The sequence below is a fragment of the Triticum urartu genome, chromosome 5A, assembly GCF_056163025.1.
Source record: "Triticum urartu cultivar PI428250 chromosome 5A, HENAU_Tu73, whole genome shotgun sequence".
Lineage (NCBI taxonomy): Eukaryota > Viridiplantae > Streptophyta > Magnoliopsida > Poales > Poaceae > Triticum > Triticum urartu.
In genome coordinates, this window is record NC_141877.1 from 472,271,195 (window position 1) to 472,292,214 (window position 21,020).

The window sequence follows — 21,020 nt, forward strand, 5'->3', positions numbered from 1 at the left end:
CAAACTGATAATTCGAAGAGACTTGCAAAGATAACCAATCATACATAAAAGAATTCAGAGAAGATTCAAATATTATTCATAGATAGACTTGATCATAAACCCACAATTCATCGCTCTCAACAAACACACCGCAAAAAAGAAGATTACATCGAATAGATCTCCACAAGAGAGGGGGAGAACATTGTATTGAGATCCAAAAAGAGAGAAGAAGCCATCTAGCTACTAGCTATGGACCCGTAGGTCGGAAGTAAACTACTCAGACTTCATCGGAGGGGCTTGGAAGATGATGTAGAAGCCCTCCATGATCGATGCCCCCTCCGGCGGAGCTCCGGAACAGACCCCAAGATGGGATCTCGTGGATACAGAAAGTTGCGGCGGTGGAATTAGGTTTTTGGCTCGGTCCCGATCGTTTGGGGTACGTGGATATATATAGGAGAAAGAAGTACGTCGGTGGAGCTTCGAGGGGCCCACGAGACAGGGGGGCGCGCCCTAGGGGGGCGCCCTCCACCCTCGTGACCACCTCGTGGCTTTCTTGACGGAGGGTCCAAGTATCCTGGATCTTATCTGATGAGAAAATCATGTTTCCGAAGGTTTCATTCTGTTTGGACTCCGTTTGATATTCCTTTTCTTCGAAACCCTAAAACAGGCAAATAACAACAATTCTGGGCTGGGCCTCCGGTTAATAGGTTAGTCCCAAAAATAATATAAAAGTGGAAAATAAAGCCCAATAATGTCTAAAACAGTAGATAATATAGCATGGAGCAATAAAAAATTACAGATACGTTGGAGACGTATCAAGTTGCCGTGAACCGGCTCTCCTAGTTATGTCTAGCCCTAAGATTATTTCCTCTCCCCTCTTGGGGTGCCCTGCCCCTCCTTATATAAGTTGAAGGGGTGGGTTACATGTAGAGTCCATCTCGGACTAAGACTTAAACTATTCTGACTTCTCTTCATGGGCTTCTTAACATCTTGGGCTACTTAACGTCTTGGGCTTATTAACCCCAGGCGACTCTGTCTGCTGGGTTATGATCTGACTTAACATCTGTCGGGTTAAAATCTGACTTAATATCTGCCGGGTTATGATCTGACTTAACATATGCCGGGTTATCATCTGACTTGACATCTGCTGGGTTGTCATCTGGGTTAACTGTCTGCCGGTTTACCACCTGCCGGTTTACTGTCTGGGTTAATTGTCTACGAGTTTACCACCTGCCGGTTTACCATCTGTCTTAGCCATCTGTCTTAACTGTCTGTCGGTTTACCAAGTCCCAGCCGGGTTATAACTCCGGTCGGGTCATACTGCGGGGTATATCCCCGACATTAGCCCCCAGTTTAATTTGGATTTATCCATGTTAAACTCATCCTGATCATCCTTAAGTCCTTGTCATTTCCTTCTTCTAGAAAATTCGGGTCAATAGGCCAGCTTCATAATCAATTTGCTGACATTGGTTTATCATAGAGAAATATTCTGAAGAATAATTCATTTGATTCAGCTCCCAATGCTTAACAAAAATATTGGTCCTTGAAATACTCATCTGATATTCAGCCGGCTTAAGGATGTAGAACTTCCCTGTTTATTGTTGCCAAAATTGTTGGTTTATAAATATTGATGGCACCAGGTTATAATTGTAGTTAACATCAAGCTTGAAAATATACCTCTTATATGCCTATCACTTGTATCCCCCAAGTCTTAAGAAGGTAGTGTAGCAACATCTTAAGACTTGCTTCAATATAAATGTCACCGCCTTGAAGAAAACTGATTTGTTCATCTCAGTCATTAGTCATAAACTGAGTATTCCACATATGTAGCCCCCAAGTGACGGGTTGTCATGCTTGCAGCAATCTGGGACTTGAAATTGCCTTATGCTCATAAAAACTTCAACCAGTGTAGCCCCCAAGGGCCGGGTCATTTTGCAATAATGAACAGGGACTTTGTCAATATAATCATGTAGATTTGAGCAGTGATGTGTAGCCCCCAAGCGTCGGGTCATTAAGGTAATACTGAGCTGGGACTTGATATATACTTCAATGAAAATAACATCTTATAATGTAGCCTCCATCCTAGGGCTTGAACCCACATCCACAAGGTTAAGAGCTTTGTGCTTTATCAACTGAGCAATGGACCCTTCAATATAATCACTACAAAAAAAGACACATCCGTGACATTTTGGGCCGAACGAAATTTTTTTCTATCATACTTATGACACTTCTATGACGATAATTGTGACAAAACCCGGTATCATCATAGATGTGGCAGGTTCCTACTTCTATGACAAAAAATCATGACAGAAAATGGGCTTTTCGTCCTGGGCAGGCCGGAGACGTAGCTGCATGACATTCTTTGGGCCGTCCATGACAGAAAAAACCGTGGTAGAAGTGAGGGCGAGGAAAATATCGGGGTGTTCCTGGTTACGGTGGGTGGTCGGGGCCGAGCGATGCGCGTTTCTCTCATACACACACGCGCATGGGTGCAAGGCGTTGGGCTCTAACTGAACCCGAGCGATTGCACTGCAGGCTATGCATTACTGAACCCGAGCGATCGGTCGATGGCTGTTAACTGAACCCGATCAAGCGATTCCTTCGCTACTGCTGCTAACAGAAGCCGATTGATGCTGCCACTAGATGAATAGTGAGCGTTGCTGGGGGGTTTGGACGAAATTTCCCGATGGGGGTGGATGAACATGACCTTGTGGTGTTGCCTCTGGATGAACAGGACCCCGATCGATCGAGCCGGTTGGGGCTGGATGAACAGGACCCCGTGGAGGGTAGGATGAACAGGACCATGATGTCTACTACACAACCTTCTCTTGTAGACGTTGTTGGGCCTCCAAGTGCAGAGGTTTATAGGACAGCATCAAATTTCCCTCAAGTGGATGACCTAAAGTTTATCAATCCGTAGGAGGCGTAAGATGAAGATGGTCTCTCTCAAGCAACCCTGCAACCAAATAACAAAGAGTCTCTTGTGTCCCCAACACACCCAATACAATGGTAAATTGTATAGGTGCACTAGTTCGGCGAAGAGATGGTGATACAAGTGCAATATGGATAGTAGATAAAGGTTTTTGTAATCTGAAAAAATATAAAAACAGCAAGGTAACTAATGATAAAAGTGAGCGTAAATGGTATTGCAATGTGTTGAAACAAGGCCTAGGGTTCATACTTTCACTAGTGCAAGTTCTCTCAACAATAATAACATAATTGGATCACATAACTATCCCTCGACATGCAACAAAGAGTCACTCCAAAGTCACTAATAGCGGAGAACGAACGAAGAGATTATGATAGGGTACGAAACCACCTCAAAGTTATCCTTTCCAATTAATCCATTGGGCTATTCCTATAAGTGTCACAAACAGCCCTAGAGTTCATACTAGAATAACACCTTAAGACACAAATCAACCAAAACCCTAATGTCACCTAGATACTCCAATGTCACCACAAGTATCCGTGGGTATGACTATATGATATGCATCACACAATCTCAGATTCATCTATTCAACCAACACATAGAACCTCAAAGAGTGCCCCAAAGTTCCTACCGGAGAATCACGACGAAAACGTGTGCCAACCCCTATGCGTAGGTTCATGGGCGGAACCCGCAAGTTGGTCACCAAAACATACATCAAGTGAATCATGTGATATCCCATTGTCACCATAGATACGCACGACAAGACATACATCAAGTGTTCTCAAATCTTTAAAGACTCAATCCGATAAGATAACTTCAAAGAGGAAACTCAATCCATTACAAGAGAGTAGAGGGGGGAGAAAACATCATAAGATCCAACTATAATAGCAAAGCTCGCGATACATCAAGATCGTATCACCTCAAGAACACGAGAGAGAGAGAGAGAGAGATCAAACGCATAGCTACTGGTACATACCCTCAGCCCCGAGGGAGAACTACTCCCTCCTCGTCATGGAGAGCACCGGGGTGATGAAGATGGCCACTGGAGAGGGATTTCCCCCTCCGGCAGGGTGCCGGAACGGGTCTAGATTGGCTTTCGGTGGCTACGGAGGCTTCTGGCGGCGGAACTCCTGATCTATTGTGCTCCTGGATGTTTTTAGGGTATATGGAGATATATGGGCGGAAGAAGTTCGTGAGGGGAGCCACGAGGGGCCCATGAGGGTGGAGGGCGTGCCCAGGGGGGTGGGCGCGCCCCCTACCTCGTGGCCTCCTTGAAGCTTCCCTTACGTGGACTCCAAGTCTCCCGGGTTGCTTTCCTTCCAAAAATAAGTTCCGTGAAGTTTCAGGTTAATTGGACTCCGTTTGATTTTCCTTTTCTGCGATACTCTAAAACAAGGAAAAAACAGAAACTGGCACTGGGCTCTGGGTTAATAGGTTAGTCCCAAAAATCATATAAAATAACATATAAATGCATATAAAACATCCAAGGTTGATAATATAATAGCATGGAACAATAAAGAATTATAGATACGTTGGAGACGTATCAGCATCCCCAAGCTTAATTCCTGCTCGTCCTCGAGTAGGTAAATGATAAACACAGAATTTTTGATGTGGAATGCTACCTAACATATTTATCCATGTAATTATCCTTATTGTGGCAAGAATATTTAGATCTATAAGACTCAAGACAAAATTTTAATATTGACATAAAAATAATAATACTTCAAGCATACTAACAAAGCAATCATGTCTTCTCAAAATAACATGGCCCAAGAGAGTTATCCCTACAAAATCATATAGTCTGGCTATGCTCCATCTTCACCACACAACGTATTTAAATCATGCAAAACCCTGATGACAAGCGAAGCAATTGTTTCATACTTTTGATGTTCTCAAACTTTTTCAATCTTCACGCAATATATGAGCGTGAACCATGGACATAGCACTATAGGTGGAATAGAATGGTGGTTGTGGAGAAGACAAAAAGGAGAAGATAGTCTCACATCAACTAGGCGTATCAACGGGCTATGGAGATGCCCATTAATAGATATCAATGTGAGTGAGTAGGGATTGCCATGCAACGGATGCACTAGAGCTATAAGTGTATGAAAGTTCAAAAAGAAACTAAGTGGGTGTGCATCCAACTTGCTTGCTCATGAAGACCTAGGGCATTTTGAGGAAGCCCATCATTGGAATATACAATCCAAGTTCTATAATGAAAGATTCCCACTAGTATATGAAAGTGACAACATAGGACACTCTCTATCATGAAGATCATGGTGCTACATTGAAGCACAAGTGTGGTAAAAGGATAGTAGCATTGTCCCTTATCTCTTTTTCTCTCTATTTTTATTTTTTATTTGGGCCTTTCTCCTCTTTTTTATGGCCTTTTTTCTCTTTTTTATTTGGGTTTCTTTGGCCTCTTTTATTTATTTATTTTTCGTCCGGAGTCTCATCCCGACTTATGGGGGAATCATAGTCTCCATCATCCTTTCCTCACTGGGACAATGCTCTAATAATGATGATCATCACACTTTTATTTACTTACAACTCAAGAATTACAACTCGATACTTCGAAAAAAATATGACTATATAAATGCCTCCGGCGGTGTACCGGGATGTGCAATGACTCAAGAGTGACATGTATGGAAGAATTATGAACGGTGGCTTTGCCACAAATACGATGCCAACTACATGATCATGCAAAGCAATATGACAATGATGAAGCGTGTCATAATAATGGAACGGTGGAAAGTTGCATGGCAATATATCTCGGAATGGCTATGGAAATGCCATAATAGGTAGGTATGGTGGCTGTTTTGAGGAAATTATATGGTGAGTTTGTGGTACCGGCGAAAGTTGCGCGGTACTAGAGAGGCTAGCAATGGTGGAAGGGTGAGAGTGTGTATAATCCATGGACTCAACATTAGTCATAAAGAACTCACATACTTATTGCAAAAATTTATTAGTTATCGAAACAAAGTACTATGCGCATGCTCCTAGGGGGATAGATTGGTAGGAAAAGACCATCGCTCGTCCCCAACCGCCACTCATAAGGAAGACAATCAATAAATAAATCATGCTCCGACTTCATCACATAACGGTTCACCATACGTGCATGCTACGGGAATCACAAACTTAAACACAAGTATTTCTCAAATTCACAACTACTCAACTAGCATGACTCTAATATCACCATCTCCATATCTCAAAACAATTATCAAGTATCAAACTTCTCTTAGTATTCAATGCACTTCATATGAAAGTTTTTATTATATCCCTCTTGGATGTCCATCATATTAGGTCTAAATTAGTAACCAAAGAAAATTACCATGCTGTTTAGGACTCTCAAAATAATATAAGTGACGCATGAGAGTTCATCTATTTCTATAAAATAAAACCACCACCGTGATCTAAAAAGATATAAGTGAAGCACTAGAGCAAATGACAAACTACTCCGAAAGATATAAGTGAAGATCAATGAGTAGTCGAATAATTATGCAACTATGTGAAGACTCTCTAAAATTTAATAATTTCAGATCTTGGTATTTTATTCAAACAGCAAGCAAAAAAAAATAAAAAAAAATGACGCTCCAAGCAAAACACATATCATGTGGCGAATAAAAATATAGCTCCAAGTAAAGTTACCGATGAACGAAGACGAAAGAGGGGATGCCATCCGGGGGCATCCCCAAGCTTAGGCTCTTGGTTGTCCTTGAATATTACCTTGGGGTGCCTTGGGAACCCCCAAGCTTAGGCTCTTGCCACTCCTTATTCCATAGTCCATCAAATCTTTACCCAAAACTTGAAAACTTCACAACACAAAACTTAAAGTAGAAAACTCGTGAGCTCTGTTAGCAAAAGAAAACAAAACACTATTTCTAGGCACCGTAATGAACTCATTATTTATTTATATTGGTGTTAAACCTACTTTATTCCAACTTCTCTATGGTTCAAAAACTCTTTTACTAGCCATAGATTCATCAAAATAAGCAAACAACACATGAAAAACAGAATCTGTCAAAAACAGAACAGTCTGTAGTAATCTGTAACTAACGCAAACTTCTGGAACCCCAAAAATTCTAAAATAAAATTCTGGACGTGAGGAATTTCTCTATTAATCATCTTCAAAAAGAATTAACTAAATATCACTCTCCAATAAAAAAAATGGCAGCAATACTCGTGAGCGCTAAAGTTATTGTTTTTTACAGCAAGATTAACAAGACTTTCCCCAAGTCTTCCCAACAGTTCTACTTGGCACAAACACTAATTAAACATAAAAAAACTCAATCATAACACAGGATAGATAAATTATTTATTACTAAACAGGATCAAAAAGCAAGTAACAAAAATAAAATTGGGTTGCCTCCCAACAAGCGCTATCATTTAACGCCCCTAGCTAAGCATGATGATTTCAATGATGCTCACACAAAAGATAAGAATTGAAACATAAAGAGAGCATCATGAAGAATATTGCTAAAAATTTAAGTCTAACCCACTTCCTATGCATAGGGATTTTGTGAGAAAACAACTTATGGGAACAATAATCAACTAGCATAGGAAGGCAGAACAAGCATAACTTCAAAACTTTAAGCACATAGAGAGGAAACTTGATATTATTGCAATTCCTACAAGCATATATTCCTCCCTCATAATAATTTTCAGTAGCATCACGAATGAATTCAACAATATAACCAGCACCTAAAGCATTCTTTTCATGACCTACAAGCATAGAAATTTTATACTCTCCACATAAGCAAAATTCTTCTCATGAATAATAGTGGGAGCAAACTCAACAAAATAATTATGATGTGAGGCATAATCCAATTGAAAACTAAAATCATGATGACAAGTTTCATGGATATCATTATTCTTTATAGCATACAAGTCATCACAATAATCATCATAGATAGCAACTTTGCTCTCATAATCAATTGAAACCTCTTCCGAAATAGTGGAATCATTACTAAATAAAGTCATGACCTCTCCAAATCCACTTTCATAAATATAATCATCATAAATAGGAGGCATGCTTTCATCATAATAAATTTACTCATCAAAACTTGGGGGACAAAAAATATCATCTTCATCAAACATAGCTTCCCCAAGCTTGTGGCTTTGCATATCATTAGCATCATGGATATTCAAGTAATTCATACTAACAACATTGCAATCATGCTCATCATTCAAATATTTAGTGCCAAACATTCTAATGCATTCTTCTTCTAACACTTTGGCACAATTTTACTTTCCATCATACTCACGAAAGATATTAAAAAGATGAAGCATATGAGGCAAACTCAATTCCATATTTTTTGTAGTTTTATTTTATAAACTAAACTATTGATAAAACAAGAAACTAAAAGACTCGATTGCAAGATCTAAAGATATACCTTCAAGCACTCACCTCCCCGGCAACGGCGCCAGAAAAGAGCTTGATGTCTACTACACAACCTTCTTCTTGTAGATGTTGTTGGGCCTCCAAGTGCAGATGTTTGTAGGACAGTAGCAAATTTCCCTCAAGTGGATGACCTAAGGTTTATCAATCCGTAGGAGGCGTAGGATGAAGATGGTCTCTCTCAAGCAACCCTGCAACCAAATAACAAAGAGTCTATTGTGTCACCAACACACCCAATACAATGGTAAATTGTATAGGTGCACTAGTTCGGCGAAGAGATGGTGATACAAGTGCAATATGGATAGTAGATAAAGGTTTTTGTAATCTGAAAATATAAAAACAGCAAGGTAACTAATGATAAAAATATCATCTTCATCAAACATAGCTTCCCCAAGCTTGTGGCTTTGCATATCATTAGCATCATGGATATTCAAGGAATTCATACTAAAAACATTGCAATCATGCTCATCATTCAAATATTTAGTGCCAAACATTTTAATGGATTCTTCTTCTAACACTTTGGCACAATTTCCCTTTCCATCATACTCACGAAAGATATTAAAAAGATGAAGCGTATGAGGCAAACTTAATTCCATTTTTTTGTAATTTTATTTTATAAACTAAACTAGTGATAAAACAAGAAACTAAAAGACTCGATTGCAAGATCTAAAGATATACCTTCAAGCGCTAACCTCCCCGGCAACGGCGCCAGAAAAGAGCTTGATGTCTACTACACAACCTTCTTCTTGTAGACGTTGTTGGGCCTCCAAATGCAGAGGTTTGTAGGAGAGTAGCAAATTTCCCTCAAGTGGATGGCCTCAGGTTTATCAATCCATAGGAGGCGTAGGATGAAGATGGTCTCTCTCAAGAAACCCTGCAACCAAATAACAAAGAGTCTCTTGTGTCCCCAACACACCCAATACAGTGGTAAATTGTATATGTGCACTAGTTCGGCGAAGAGATGGTGATACAAGTGCAATATGGATAGTAGATAATAGTATTTGTAATCTGAAATTATAAAAAGAGCAAGGTAACTAATGATAAAAGTGAGCATAAACGGTATTGCAATGCTAGGAAACAAGGCCTAGGGTTCATACTTTCGCTAGTGTAAGTTCCCTCAACAATAATAACATAATTGGATCATATAACTATCCCTCAACATGCAACAAAGAGTCACTCCAAAGTCACTAATAGCGGAGAATGAACGAAGAGATTATGGTAGGGTGTGAAACCACCTCAAAGTTATTCTTTCCAATCAATCCATTGGGCTATTCCTATAAGTGTCACAAACAGCCCTAGAGTTCGTACTAGAATAACACCTTAAGACACAAATCAACCAAAACCCTAATGTCACCTAGATACTCCAATGTCACCACAAGTATCCGTGGGTATGATTATACAATATGCATCACACAATCTCAGATTCATCTATTCAACCAACACATAGAACCTCAAAGAGTGCCCCAAAGTTCCTACCGGAGAATCACGCCGAAAACGTGTGCCAACCCCTATGCATAGGTTCATGGGCGGAACCCGCAAGTAGATCACCAAAACATACATCAAGTGAATCACGTGATATCCTATTGTCACCACATATACGCACGGCAAGACATACATCAAGTGTTCTCAAATCTTTAAAGACTCAATCCGATAAGATAACTTCAAAGGGGAAACTCAATCCATTACAAGAGAGTAGAGGGGGGAGAAAACATCATAAGATCCAACTATAATAGCAAAGATCGCGATACATCAAGATCGTATCACCTCAAGAACACGGGAGAGAGAGAGATCAAACACATAGTTACTGGTACATAACCTCAGCCCCGAGGGAGAACTACTCCCTCCTCGTCATGGAGAGCACTAGGATGATGAAGATGGCCACCAGAGAGGGATTTCCCCCTCCGATAGGGTGCCAGAACGGCTCTAGATTGGCTTTCGGTGGCTACGGAGGCTTCTGGCGGTGGAACTCCTGATCTATTGTGCTCCCGGATGTTTTTAGGGTATATGGAGATATATAGGCGGAAGAAGTACGTCAAGGGAGCCATGAGGGGCCCACGAGGGTGGAGGGCGCGCCCAGGGGGTGGGCGCGCCCCCTACCTCGTGGCCTCCTCGAAGCTTCCCTTACATGGACTCCAAGTCTCTCGGGTTGCTTTCCTTCCAAAAATAAGTTCCGTGAAGTTTCAGGTTAATTGGACTCCGTTTGATTTTCCTTTTCCGCGATACTCTAAAACAAGGAAAAACAGAAACTGGCACTGGGCTCTGGGTTAATAGTTTAGTCCCGAAAATCATATAAAATAGCATATAAATGCATATAAAACATCCAAGGTTGATAATATAATAGCATGGAACAATCAAAAATTATAGATACGTTGGAGACGTATCAGACCACCCCGTGGAGGGCTGGATGAACAGTAGATGGTGGAGGACTGGATGAACAGTAGCCCGTGGAGGGGTGGTTGAACAGGAGCCCGTGGAGAGGGCTGGTTGAACAGTAGCCGGTGGAGTAGCGCGCGGCGGAGGCTGGATGAACAGGAGCCCGTGGATGAACAGTCACAGGTGGAGGCTGGAGGAGGTCGACGGTGGATGAACAGTAGCCCGTGGAGGCTGGAGGGGGTCGACGGTGGAGATGAACATTATCCCGTGGAGTCCCGTTCTGCAGTACGCCACACCCCTCCCGATGAACAGGACCCCCATTTCGACTGTAGCGCTCCAACACAAGTCTGTTTCCTCTGTTTTGCGGTATGCCACACCCCTCCCGATCAACAGGACCCCCATTTCGACCGTAGGAGGTCCGTTTCCTTTGTTTTGTGATACGCTGCTAGCTCTTGAGCACTTGCGTTGGTTTTCCCTTGAAGAGGAAAGGGTGGTGCAGCAAAGTAGCGTAAGTATTTCCCTCGGTTTTTGAGAACCAAGGTATCAATCCAGTAGGAGGCTACGCACGAGTCCCTCGCACCTACACAAAACAAATAAATCCTCGCAACCAACGCGATAAGGGGTTGTCAATCCCTACACGGTCACTTACGAGAGTGAGATCTGATAGATATGATAAGATAATATTTTTGGTATTTTTATGATAAAGATGCAAAGTAAAATAAAAGGCAATGAAAATAACTAAGTGTTGGAAGATTAATATGATGAAGATAGACCCGGGGGGCCATAGGTTTCCCTAGTGGCTTCTCTCAAGAGCATAAGTATTTTACGGTGGGTGAACAAATTACTGTTGAGCAATTGACAGAATTGAGCATAGTTATGAGAATATCTAGGTATGATCATGTATATAGGCATCACGTCCGAGACAAGTAGACCGACTCCTGCCTGCATCTACTACTATTACTCCACACATCGACCGCTATCCAGCACGCATCTAGAGTATTAAGTTCAAGAGAACATAGTAACGCCTTAAGCAAGATGACATGATGTAGAGGGATAAATTCATGCAATATGATTAAAAAAACCATCTTGTTATCCTTGATGGAAACAATACAATACGTGCCTTGCTGCCCCTACTGTCACTGGGAAAGGACACCGCAAGATTGAACCCAAAGCTAAGCACGTCTCCCATTGCAAGAAAGATCAATCTAGTAGGCCAAACCAAACTGATAATTCGAAGAGACTTGCAAAGATAACCAATCATACATAAAAGAATTCAGAGAAAATTCAAATATTGTTCATAGATAAACTTGATCATAAACCCACAATTCATCGGTCTCAACAAACACACCGCAAAAGAAGATTACATCGAATAGATCTCCACAAGAGAGGGGGAGAACTTTGTATTGAGATCCAAAAAGAGAGAAGAAGCCATCTAGCTAATAACTATGGACCCGAAGGTCTGAGGTAAACTACTCACACTTCATCGGAGAGGCTATGGTGTTGATGTAGAAGCCCTCCGTGATCGATGCCCCCTTCGGTGGAGCTCCGAAACAGGCCCCAAGATGGGATCTCGTGGATACAGAAAGTTACGGCGGTGGAATTAGGGTTTTGGCTTCGTATCTGATCGTTTGGGGGTACGTAGGTATATATAGGAGGAAGAAGTACGTCGGTGGAGCAACAGGGGGCCCGCGAGGGTGGAGGGCGTGCCTGGGGGGTAGGCGTGCCCCCCTACCTCGTGGCCTCCCTGTTGGTTGCTTGACGTAGGGTCCAAGTCTCCTGGATCTTGTTCGTTCCAAAAATCACGTTCCCAAAGGTTTCATTCCGTTTGGACTCCGTTTGATATTCCTTTTCTTCGAAACCCTAAAATAGGCAAAAACAACAATTCTGGGCTAGGCCTCCGGTTAATAGGGTAGTCCCAAAAATAATATAAAAGTGGATAATAAAACCCAATAATGTCCAAAACAGAAGATAATATAGCATGGAGCAATCAAAAATTATAGATACGTTGGAGACGTATCAAGCATCCCCAAGCTTAATTCCTGCTCGTCCTCGAGTAGGTAAATGATAAAAACAGAATTTTTGATGTGGAATGCTACTAGGCATAATTTCAATGTAATTATTCTTAATTGTGGCATGAATATTCATATCCGAAAGATTCAAGATAAAAGTTTAGTATTGACATAGAAATAATAATACTTCAAGCATGCTAACTAAGCAATTATGTCTTATCAAAATAGCATGGCCAAAGAAAGATCATCCCTACAAAATCGTATAGTTTTGTCATGCTCCATTTTCATCACACAAGAATGCTCTCATCATGCACAACCCCGATGACAAGCCAAGCAATTGTTTCATACTTTAGTAATCTCAAACTTTATAAACCTTCACGCAATACATGAGCATGAGCCATGGATATAGCACTATGGGTGGAATAGAGTATAATGATGGGGGTTATGCGGAGAAGACAAAAAGGGAGAAAGTCTCACATCAATGAGGCTAATCAATGAGCTATGGAGATGCTCATCGATTGATGTTAATGCAAGGAGTAGGGATTGCCATGCAACGGATGCACTAGAGCTATAAATGTATGAAAGCTCAACAAAAGAAACTAGTGGGTGTGCATCCAACTTGCTTGCTCACGAAGACCTAGGGAACTTGAGGAGGCCCATTATTGGAATATACAAGCCAAGTTCTATAATGAAATATTCCCACTAGTATATGAAAGTGACAAGACAAGAAACTCTCTATTATGAAGATCATGGTGCTACTTTGAAGCACAAGTGTGGAAAAAAGATAGTAGCTTTGTCCCTTTTCATTTCTTTTTTTTGGGGGGGGGCTTCTTTTTTTGGCCTTTCTCCTCTTTTTTTATTGGGACAATGCTCTATTAAATGATGATCATCACACTTCTATATATTTACAACTCAATGATTACAACTCGATACTAGAACAAGGTATGTCTCTATATGAATGCCTCCGGCGGTGTGCCGGGATATGCAATGAATCAAGTGTGACATGTATGAAAGAATTATGAACGGTGGCTTTGCCACAAATACGATGTCAACTACATGATCATGCAAAGCAATATGACAATGATGAACGTGTCATGATAAACAGGATGGTGGAAAGTTGCATGGCAATATATCTCAGAATGGCTATGGAAATGCCATAATAGGTAGGTATGGTGGCTGTTTTGAGGAAGATATAAGGAGGTTTATGTGTGAAAGAGCGTATCATATCACGGGGTTTGGATGCACCGGTGAAGTTTGCACCAACTCTAAATGTGAGAAAGGGCAATGCACGGTACCAAAGAGGCTAGCAATGATGGACGGGTGAGAGTGCGTATAATCCATGGACTCAACATTAGTCATAAAGAACTCACATACTTATTGCAAAAATCTACAAGTCATCAAAAACCAAGCAATGCGCGCATGCTCCTAGGGGGATAGATTGGTAGGAAAAGACCATCGCTCGTCCCCGACCGCCACTCATAAGGAAGACAATCAAAGAACACCTCATGTTTCAAATTTGTTACATAATGTTTACCATACGTGCATGCTACTGGACTTGCAAACTTCAACACAAGTATTTCTCAATTTCACAACTACTCAACTCGCACAACTTTAATATCACTACCTCCATATCTCAAAACAATCATCAAGCATCAAACTTCTCTTAGTATTCAAAACACTCATAAGAAAGTTTTTACTAATCTTGAATACCTAGCATATTAGGATTATTTAAGAAAATTACCATGATATTTAAGAATCTCAAAATAATCTAAGTGAAGCATGAGAGATCAATAGTTTCTATAAAACAAATCCACCACCGTGCTCTAAAAGATATAAGTGAAGTACTAGAGCAAAACTATATAACTCAAAAGATATAAGTGAAGCACATAGAGTATTCTAATAATTTCCGAATCATGTGTGTCTCTCTCAAAAGGTGTGTACAGAAAAGATGATTGTGGTAACTAAAAAGAAAAGACCCAAATCATACAAGAAAATCCAAGCAAAACACATATCATGTGGTGAATAAAAATATAGCTCCAAGTAAAGTTACCGATGGAAGTAGACGAAAGAGGGGATGCCTTCCGAGGCATCCCCAAGCTTTGGCTTTTTGGTGTCCCTAGATTATCTTGGGGGTGCCATGGGCATCCCCAAGCTTAGGCTCTTTCCACTCCTTGTTCCATAATCCATCAAATCCTTACCCAAAACTTGAAAACTTCACAGCACAAAACTTAAAGTAGAAAATCTCGTGAGCTCCGTTAGCGAAAGAAAACAAAAGACCACTTCAAGGTACTGTAATGAACTCATTATTTATTTATATTGGTGTTAAACCTACTGTATTCCAACTTCTCTATGGTTTATAAACTATTTTACTAGCCATAGATTCATCAAAATAAGCAAACAACACACAAAAAACAGAATCTGTCAAAAACAGAACAGTCTGTAGTAATTTGTAGCTAGCGCAAGATCTGGAACCCCTAAAATTCTAAAATAAATTTCTGGACGTGAGGAATTTATATATTAATCATATGCAAAAATAATTAACTAAATAGCTCTTTCCAAATAAAAATGGCAGCAGTTCTCGTGAGCACTAAAGTTTCTATTTTTTACAGCAAGATTAACAAGACTTTCCCCAAGTCTCCCCAACGGTTCTACTTGGCACAAACACTAATTAAACACAAAAAAACACAACCAAAACAGAGGCTAGATAAATTACTTATTGATAAACAGGAGCAAAAAGCAAGGAATACAAATAAAATTGGGTTGCCTCCCAACAAGCGCTATCGTTTAACGCCCCTAGCTAGGCATAAAAAGCAAGGATAGATCTAGGTATTATCATCTTGATTCTTAATTCTTTTAGCAGAGTTATGCTCGAATCCAGGAGGTTCTTTACGTTTCCCTTCATATTCGGAAATCTTGAGATCTAAAGAGTCCAACCACTTATTGCAAAGGGTGATCAACATATTCATGCGGTGGAGATTCCCGCTAACGCTCTTAAGAGGTTCAAGAGACTTTTATAAAATCTTAGTTACTTCGCAAATTTTCTCAAAAACTTGCGTTTCCTCTTGGGTATGATGAGGCCCCTTTTGTTGAGGTAGAGTTCATACTATACCTTCTATAATTTCATGCGCAATTCTGGGATCAATTTTAATAAAATTGCCTTTGGCAACGCAATCCAAGAGTTGTCTATGAGACATATTTAGTCCAACATAAAAGTTGCAAAGAAAAATTCTAAAATTCACCTCTAGGGTACAATTACTATAAGATTCCATCATTCTAAACCAAGCATCTTTTAAGTTTTCTCCCTGTCTTTGTTTGAAGTGAAGAACCTCAAACTCGGGAGACAAAGGAACAGATAAGGGACTAGCCATAACGACAAGCAAACGGAAAAGAGGCGAACAGAAAAGAGAGGGAGGATAGAGAGAGAGGGCGAATAAAACGGCAAGGGTGAAGTGTGGGAGAGGAAAATGAGAGGCAAATGGCAAATAATGTAATGCGGGAGATAAGGGTTTGTAATGGGTACTTGGTATGTTGACTTTTGCGTAGACCTCCACGGCAACGGCGCCAGAAATCCTTCTTGCTACCTCTTGAGCACTTGCGTTGGTTTTCCCTTGAAGAGGAAAGGGTGGTGCAGCAAAGTAGAGTAAGTATTTCCCTCAGTTTTTGAGAACCAGGGTATCAATCTAGTAGGAGGCTACACGCGAGTCCCTCGCACCTACACAAAACAAATAAATCCTCGCAACCAACGCGATAAGGGGTTGTCAATCCCTACACGGTCACTTACGAGAGTGAGATCTTATAGATATGATAAGATAATATTTTTGGTATTTTTATGATAAAGATGCAAAGTAAAATAAAAGGCAATAAAATAACTAAGTGTTGGAAGATTAATATGATGAAGATAGACCCGGGGGCCATAGGTTTCACTAGTGGCTTCTCTCAAGAGCATAAGTATTTTACTGTGGGTGAACAAATTACTGTTGAGCAATTGACAGAATTGAGCATAGTTATGAGAATATCTAGGTATGATCATGTATATAGGCATCACGTCCAAGACAAGGAGACCGACTCCTGCCTGCATCTACTACTATTACTCCACACATCGACCGCTATCCAGCATGCATCTAGAGTATTAAGTTCAAGAGAATAGAGTAACGTGATGACCCACAAGTATAGGGGATCTGTCGTAGTCCTTTCGATAAGTAAGAGTGTCAAACCCAACGAGGAGCAGAAGGAAATGATAAGCGGTTTTCAGCAAGGTATTCTCTGCAAATACTGAAATAAGTGGTAACAGATAGTTTTGTGATAAGATAGATTGTAACGAGCAACAAGTAACAAAAAAGTAAATAAAGTGCAGCAAGGTGGCCCAATCCTTTTGTAGCAAAGGACAAGCCGGAACAAACTCTTATAATAGGAAAAGCGCTCCCGAGGACACATGGGAATATCGTCAAGCTAGTTTTCATCACATTCATATGATTCGCGTTCGATACTTTGATAATTTGATATGTGGGTGGACCGGTGCTTGGGTGCTGTTCTTACTTGAACAAGCATCCCACTTATGATTAACCTCTATTGCAAGCATCCACAACTACAAAAAAAGTATTAAGGTAAACCTAACCATAGCATGAAACATATGGATCCAAATCAGCCCCTTATGAAGCAACGCATAAACTAGGGTTTAAGCTTCTGTCACTCTAGCAACCCATCATCTACTTATTACTTCCCAATGCCTTCCTCTAGGCCCAAATAATGGTGAAGTGTTATGTAGTCAACGTTCACATAACACCACTAGAGGCTAGACAACATACATCTTATCAAAATATCAAACGAATACCAAATTCACATGACTACTAATAGCAAGACTTCTCCCTTGTCCTCAGGAACGAACGTAATTACTCACAAAGCATATTCATGTTCATAATCAGAGGGGTAATAATATGCATATAGGATCTGAACATATGATCTTCCACCAAATAAACCAACTAGCATCAACTACAAGGAGTAATCAACACTACTAGCAACCTACTAGCACCAATCCCGGATTTGAGACAATAATTGGATACAAGAGATGAACTAGGGTTTGGAGATGAGATGGTGCTGGTGAAGATGTTGATGGAGATTGCCCTCTCCCGATGAGAGGAGCGTTGGTGATGAAGATGGTGATGATTTCCCCCTCCCGGAGGGAAGTTTCCCCGGCAGAATAGCCCTGCCGGAGCTCTAGATTGGATCTGCCAAGGTTCCGCCTCGTGGCGGCGGAGTCTCGTCCCGAAAAGTTCCTTCTTATTTTTTTCTCATCGAAAGACTTCATATAGGAGAAGATGGGCGTCGGAGAGCCACCAGGGGGCCCAGGAGGTAGGGGGCGCCCCCCCCCACCCTTGTGAGTAGGGTGTGGGCCCCCTGGCCTTCATCTTTGGCGAGGATTTTTATTTATTTATTTATTTTAAGACGTTCCGTGGAGTTTCAGGACTTTTGGAGTTGCGCAGAATAGGTCTCTAATATTTGCTCCTTTTCCAGCCCAGAATTCCAGCTGCCGGCATTCTCTCTCCTTATGTAAACCTTGTAAAATAAGAGAGAATAGCCATAAGTATTGTCACATAAAGTGAAATAACAGCCCATAATGCAATAAATATTGATATAAAAGCATGATGAAAAATGGACGTATCAACTCCCCCAAGCTTAGACCTCGCTTGTCCTCAAGTGAAAAGCCGATAACAATAAATATGTCCTCATGTTTAGAGGTAGAGGCATCGATAAAAAAATGAAATACGGACATGAAGGCATCATGATTATTCTCATAACAGCAACATATATAGATTTTTTCATATGATTACTTATGTTCAAGTGATGATCTATTCACAATGCAAAAGTATAAATCATAAACCTTATTGGGCTCCGACAAACTATAATCTCACTGATTGAAGCAATTGCAATTTATCATAACATCGGAAAGAGTCTATGTCAGAGTTAAAAGCAAGTCCACATACTCAACTATCATTTAGTCCTCCATAATTGCTAACACTCATGCAATACTTGTGGTTACGGAGTTTTAATCGGACACATAGAAAGATAGGAGCTTATAGTTTTTCCCCACAACCTTTTACCTCAAGGGTAATGTCAACAATAATGGTTCATGCTCCCCTACATCCAATTAGATATATATATCATGTTCTTTCCAACATGCTGAGCTTGCCAAAGGATAAAATGAAAAAGAAAAGGTGAAGATCACCATGACTCTTGCATAAGGTAGAAGATAATAATAAAGGATAGGCCCTTCGCAGAGGGAAGCAGAGGTTGCCATGCGCTTTTATGATTGGGTGCATAAAATCTCAATGCGAAAGAACGTCACTTTATATTGCCCCTTGTGATATGAATCTTTATTATGCAGTCCGTCGCTTTTATTACTTCCACATCACAAGATCGTATAAAGCTTATTTCTCCCACACCAATCAATCATACATATTTAGAGCAATTTTTTATTGCTTTGCACCGATGACAACTTACTTGAAGGATCTTACTCAATCCATAGGTAGATATGGTGGACTCTCATGGCAAAACTGGTTTAAGGGTATTTGGAAGCACAAGTAGTATTTCTACTTGGTGCTGAGAATTTGGCTAGCATGAGGGGGAAAGGCAAGCTCAACAAGTTAGAGGATCCATGACAACATACTTTATCTCAGATATAAAAAAACATAACTCATTATGTTGTCTTCCTTGTCCAACATCAACTCTTTAGCATGTCATATTTTAATGACTGCTCCCAATCATAAAAGATGTCAATGATAATATATCTATATGTGTAAACCTCTCTTTCCTTGTTACTTCCTATTAATTGCAACAATGACCAAAGCTATGTCTGCCAACCCCCAACAACTTTTAATCATCATACTCTTTCTATGTGAAGTCATAACTCTTAATAAGATCAATATGAACCCTTTGCTTCTTTTTATTCTTTTTCTCTTTTCTTTTATTCACCCAAGATCATGGCGAAATAATCAAGCCCTTGACTCAACACTAATCTTTATTATATATAGCTCACGGACTTGATTACAAAGAAAGATCATAAAGCAAAACTCAAAACTAGATCATGCCATAAACTTTATTCTACTAGATCAAGATACTACTAATAGGATCGAACTAAGAAAAACGGTAAAGATAGGAGTTGTGATTGTAATACGATACCGGGGCACCTCCCCCAAGCTTGGCAGTTGCCAAGGGGAGTGCCCATACCCATGTGATTATATCTCCTTGATTGGTGAAGAAGGTGGTGGTGATGTTGATGATGCAGGCTTGTCCTCCATCTTCCAAGGCATAGGTTCACCATCATAGAAGGATGATCGAGTCTCCGGAATCCTTGAATCTGCAGCCAAACTCATTCTTTTGAATCTATATTCATACTCACAGTTTTGGTTTTGTAGGTCATAGATTTGGGCTTGGAGGTGCTCGATCTTCTCATATAGCTTGAATATGGCCTCCTCAGTGTTCTTGGCATCCGGCTTGTAGTTGTTAGTGAACTCCGCGAGCATCGTGTGGCTGGCGTTGATTCCACGCTCCACCATCCCCTGGCACTTGAAAACTTGTTGCTCCATTTCTTCGAGCCTCGTCTCCACGCTTCCGGTTCCCTTTGGTCCCTCAACATCGCGGATGTGCAATAACCCATCACGCATCTCAATGGCTTGAGGGTGTCGCAGCACCTCCGCGAGGTAAGGGTTGATGACCTTCTCGAAGAACTTGTCCTTGGAAGCACTTGGGGATGTCATGATAATCTAGATCTGTCAGAAAAACAGTTCGAAACAAAGACATGAGATTTTTGCATGATACGGGAGTCAAAACCCCCGGGAGATTATATAATGAATTTTTACCGACCAAAATACGTAACGTGCAAGAAAACGGAGTCCGAAAGGCACACGATGTGCTCATGAGGTAGGGGGCGCGCCTAGGGGGGTAGGACGCGCCCACCACCCTCGTGGGGCCCTCGTGTCCTTCCCGGACTGCTGCTTATTTTTCTATTTTTCTAAATATTCCAAAACGGAGAAATACTGCCTTAAAATTGTTTTGGAGTCGGTTTACTTATCGTACCACATACCTATTCCTTTTTGGGGTCTGAAACGCTCCGGAAAGTGTCCCTTATGTATTCCTCCGGGGTTACGGTTTCAATAATATTGGTTTCCACATTTATGGCATTACCTGAGATATAATGTTTAATTATTTGACCGTTTACCACCTTCGGATTTGTGCCTTCGAAGTTGTTGATTTTTATGGCACCGGAACGATAGACCTCCTCGATAACATAGGGACCTTCCCATTTAGAGAGAAGTTTTCCTACAAAAAATCTTAA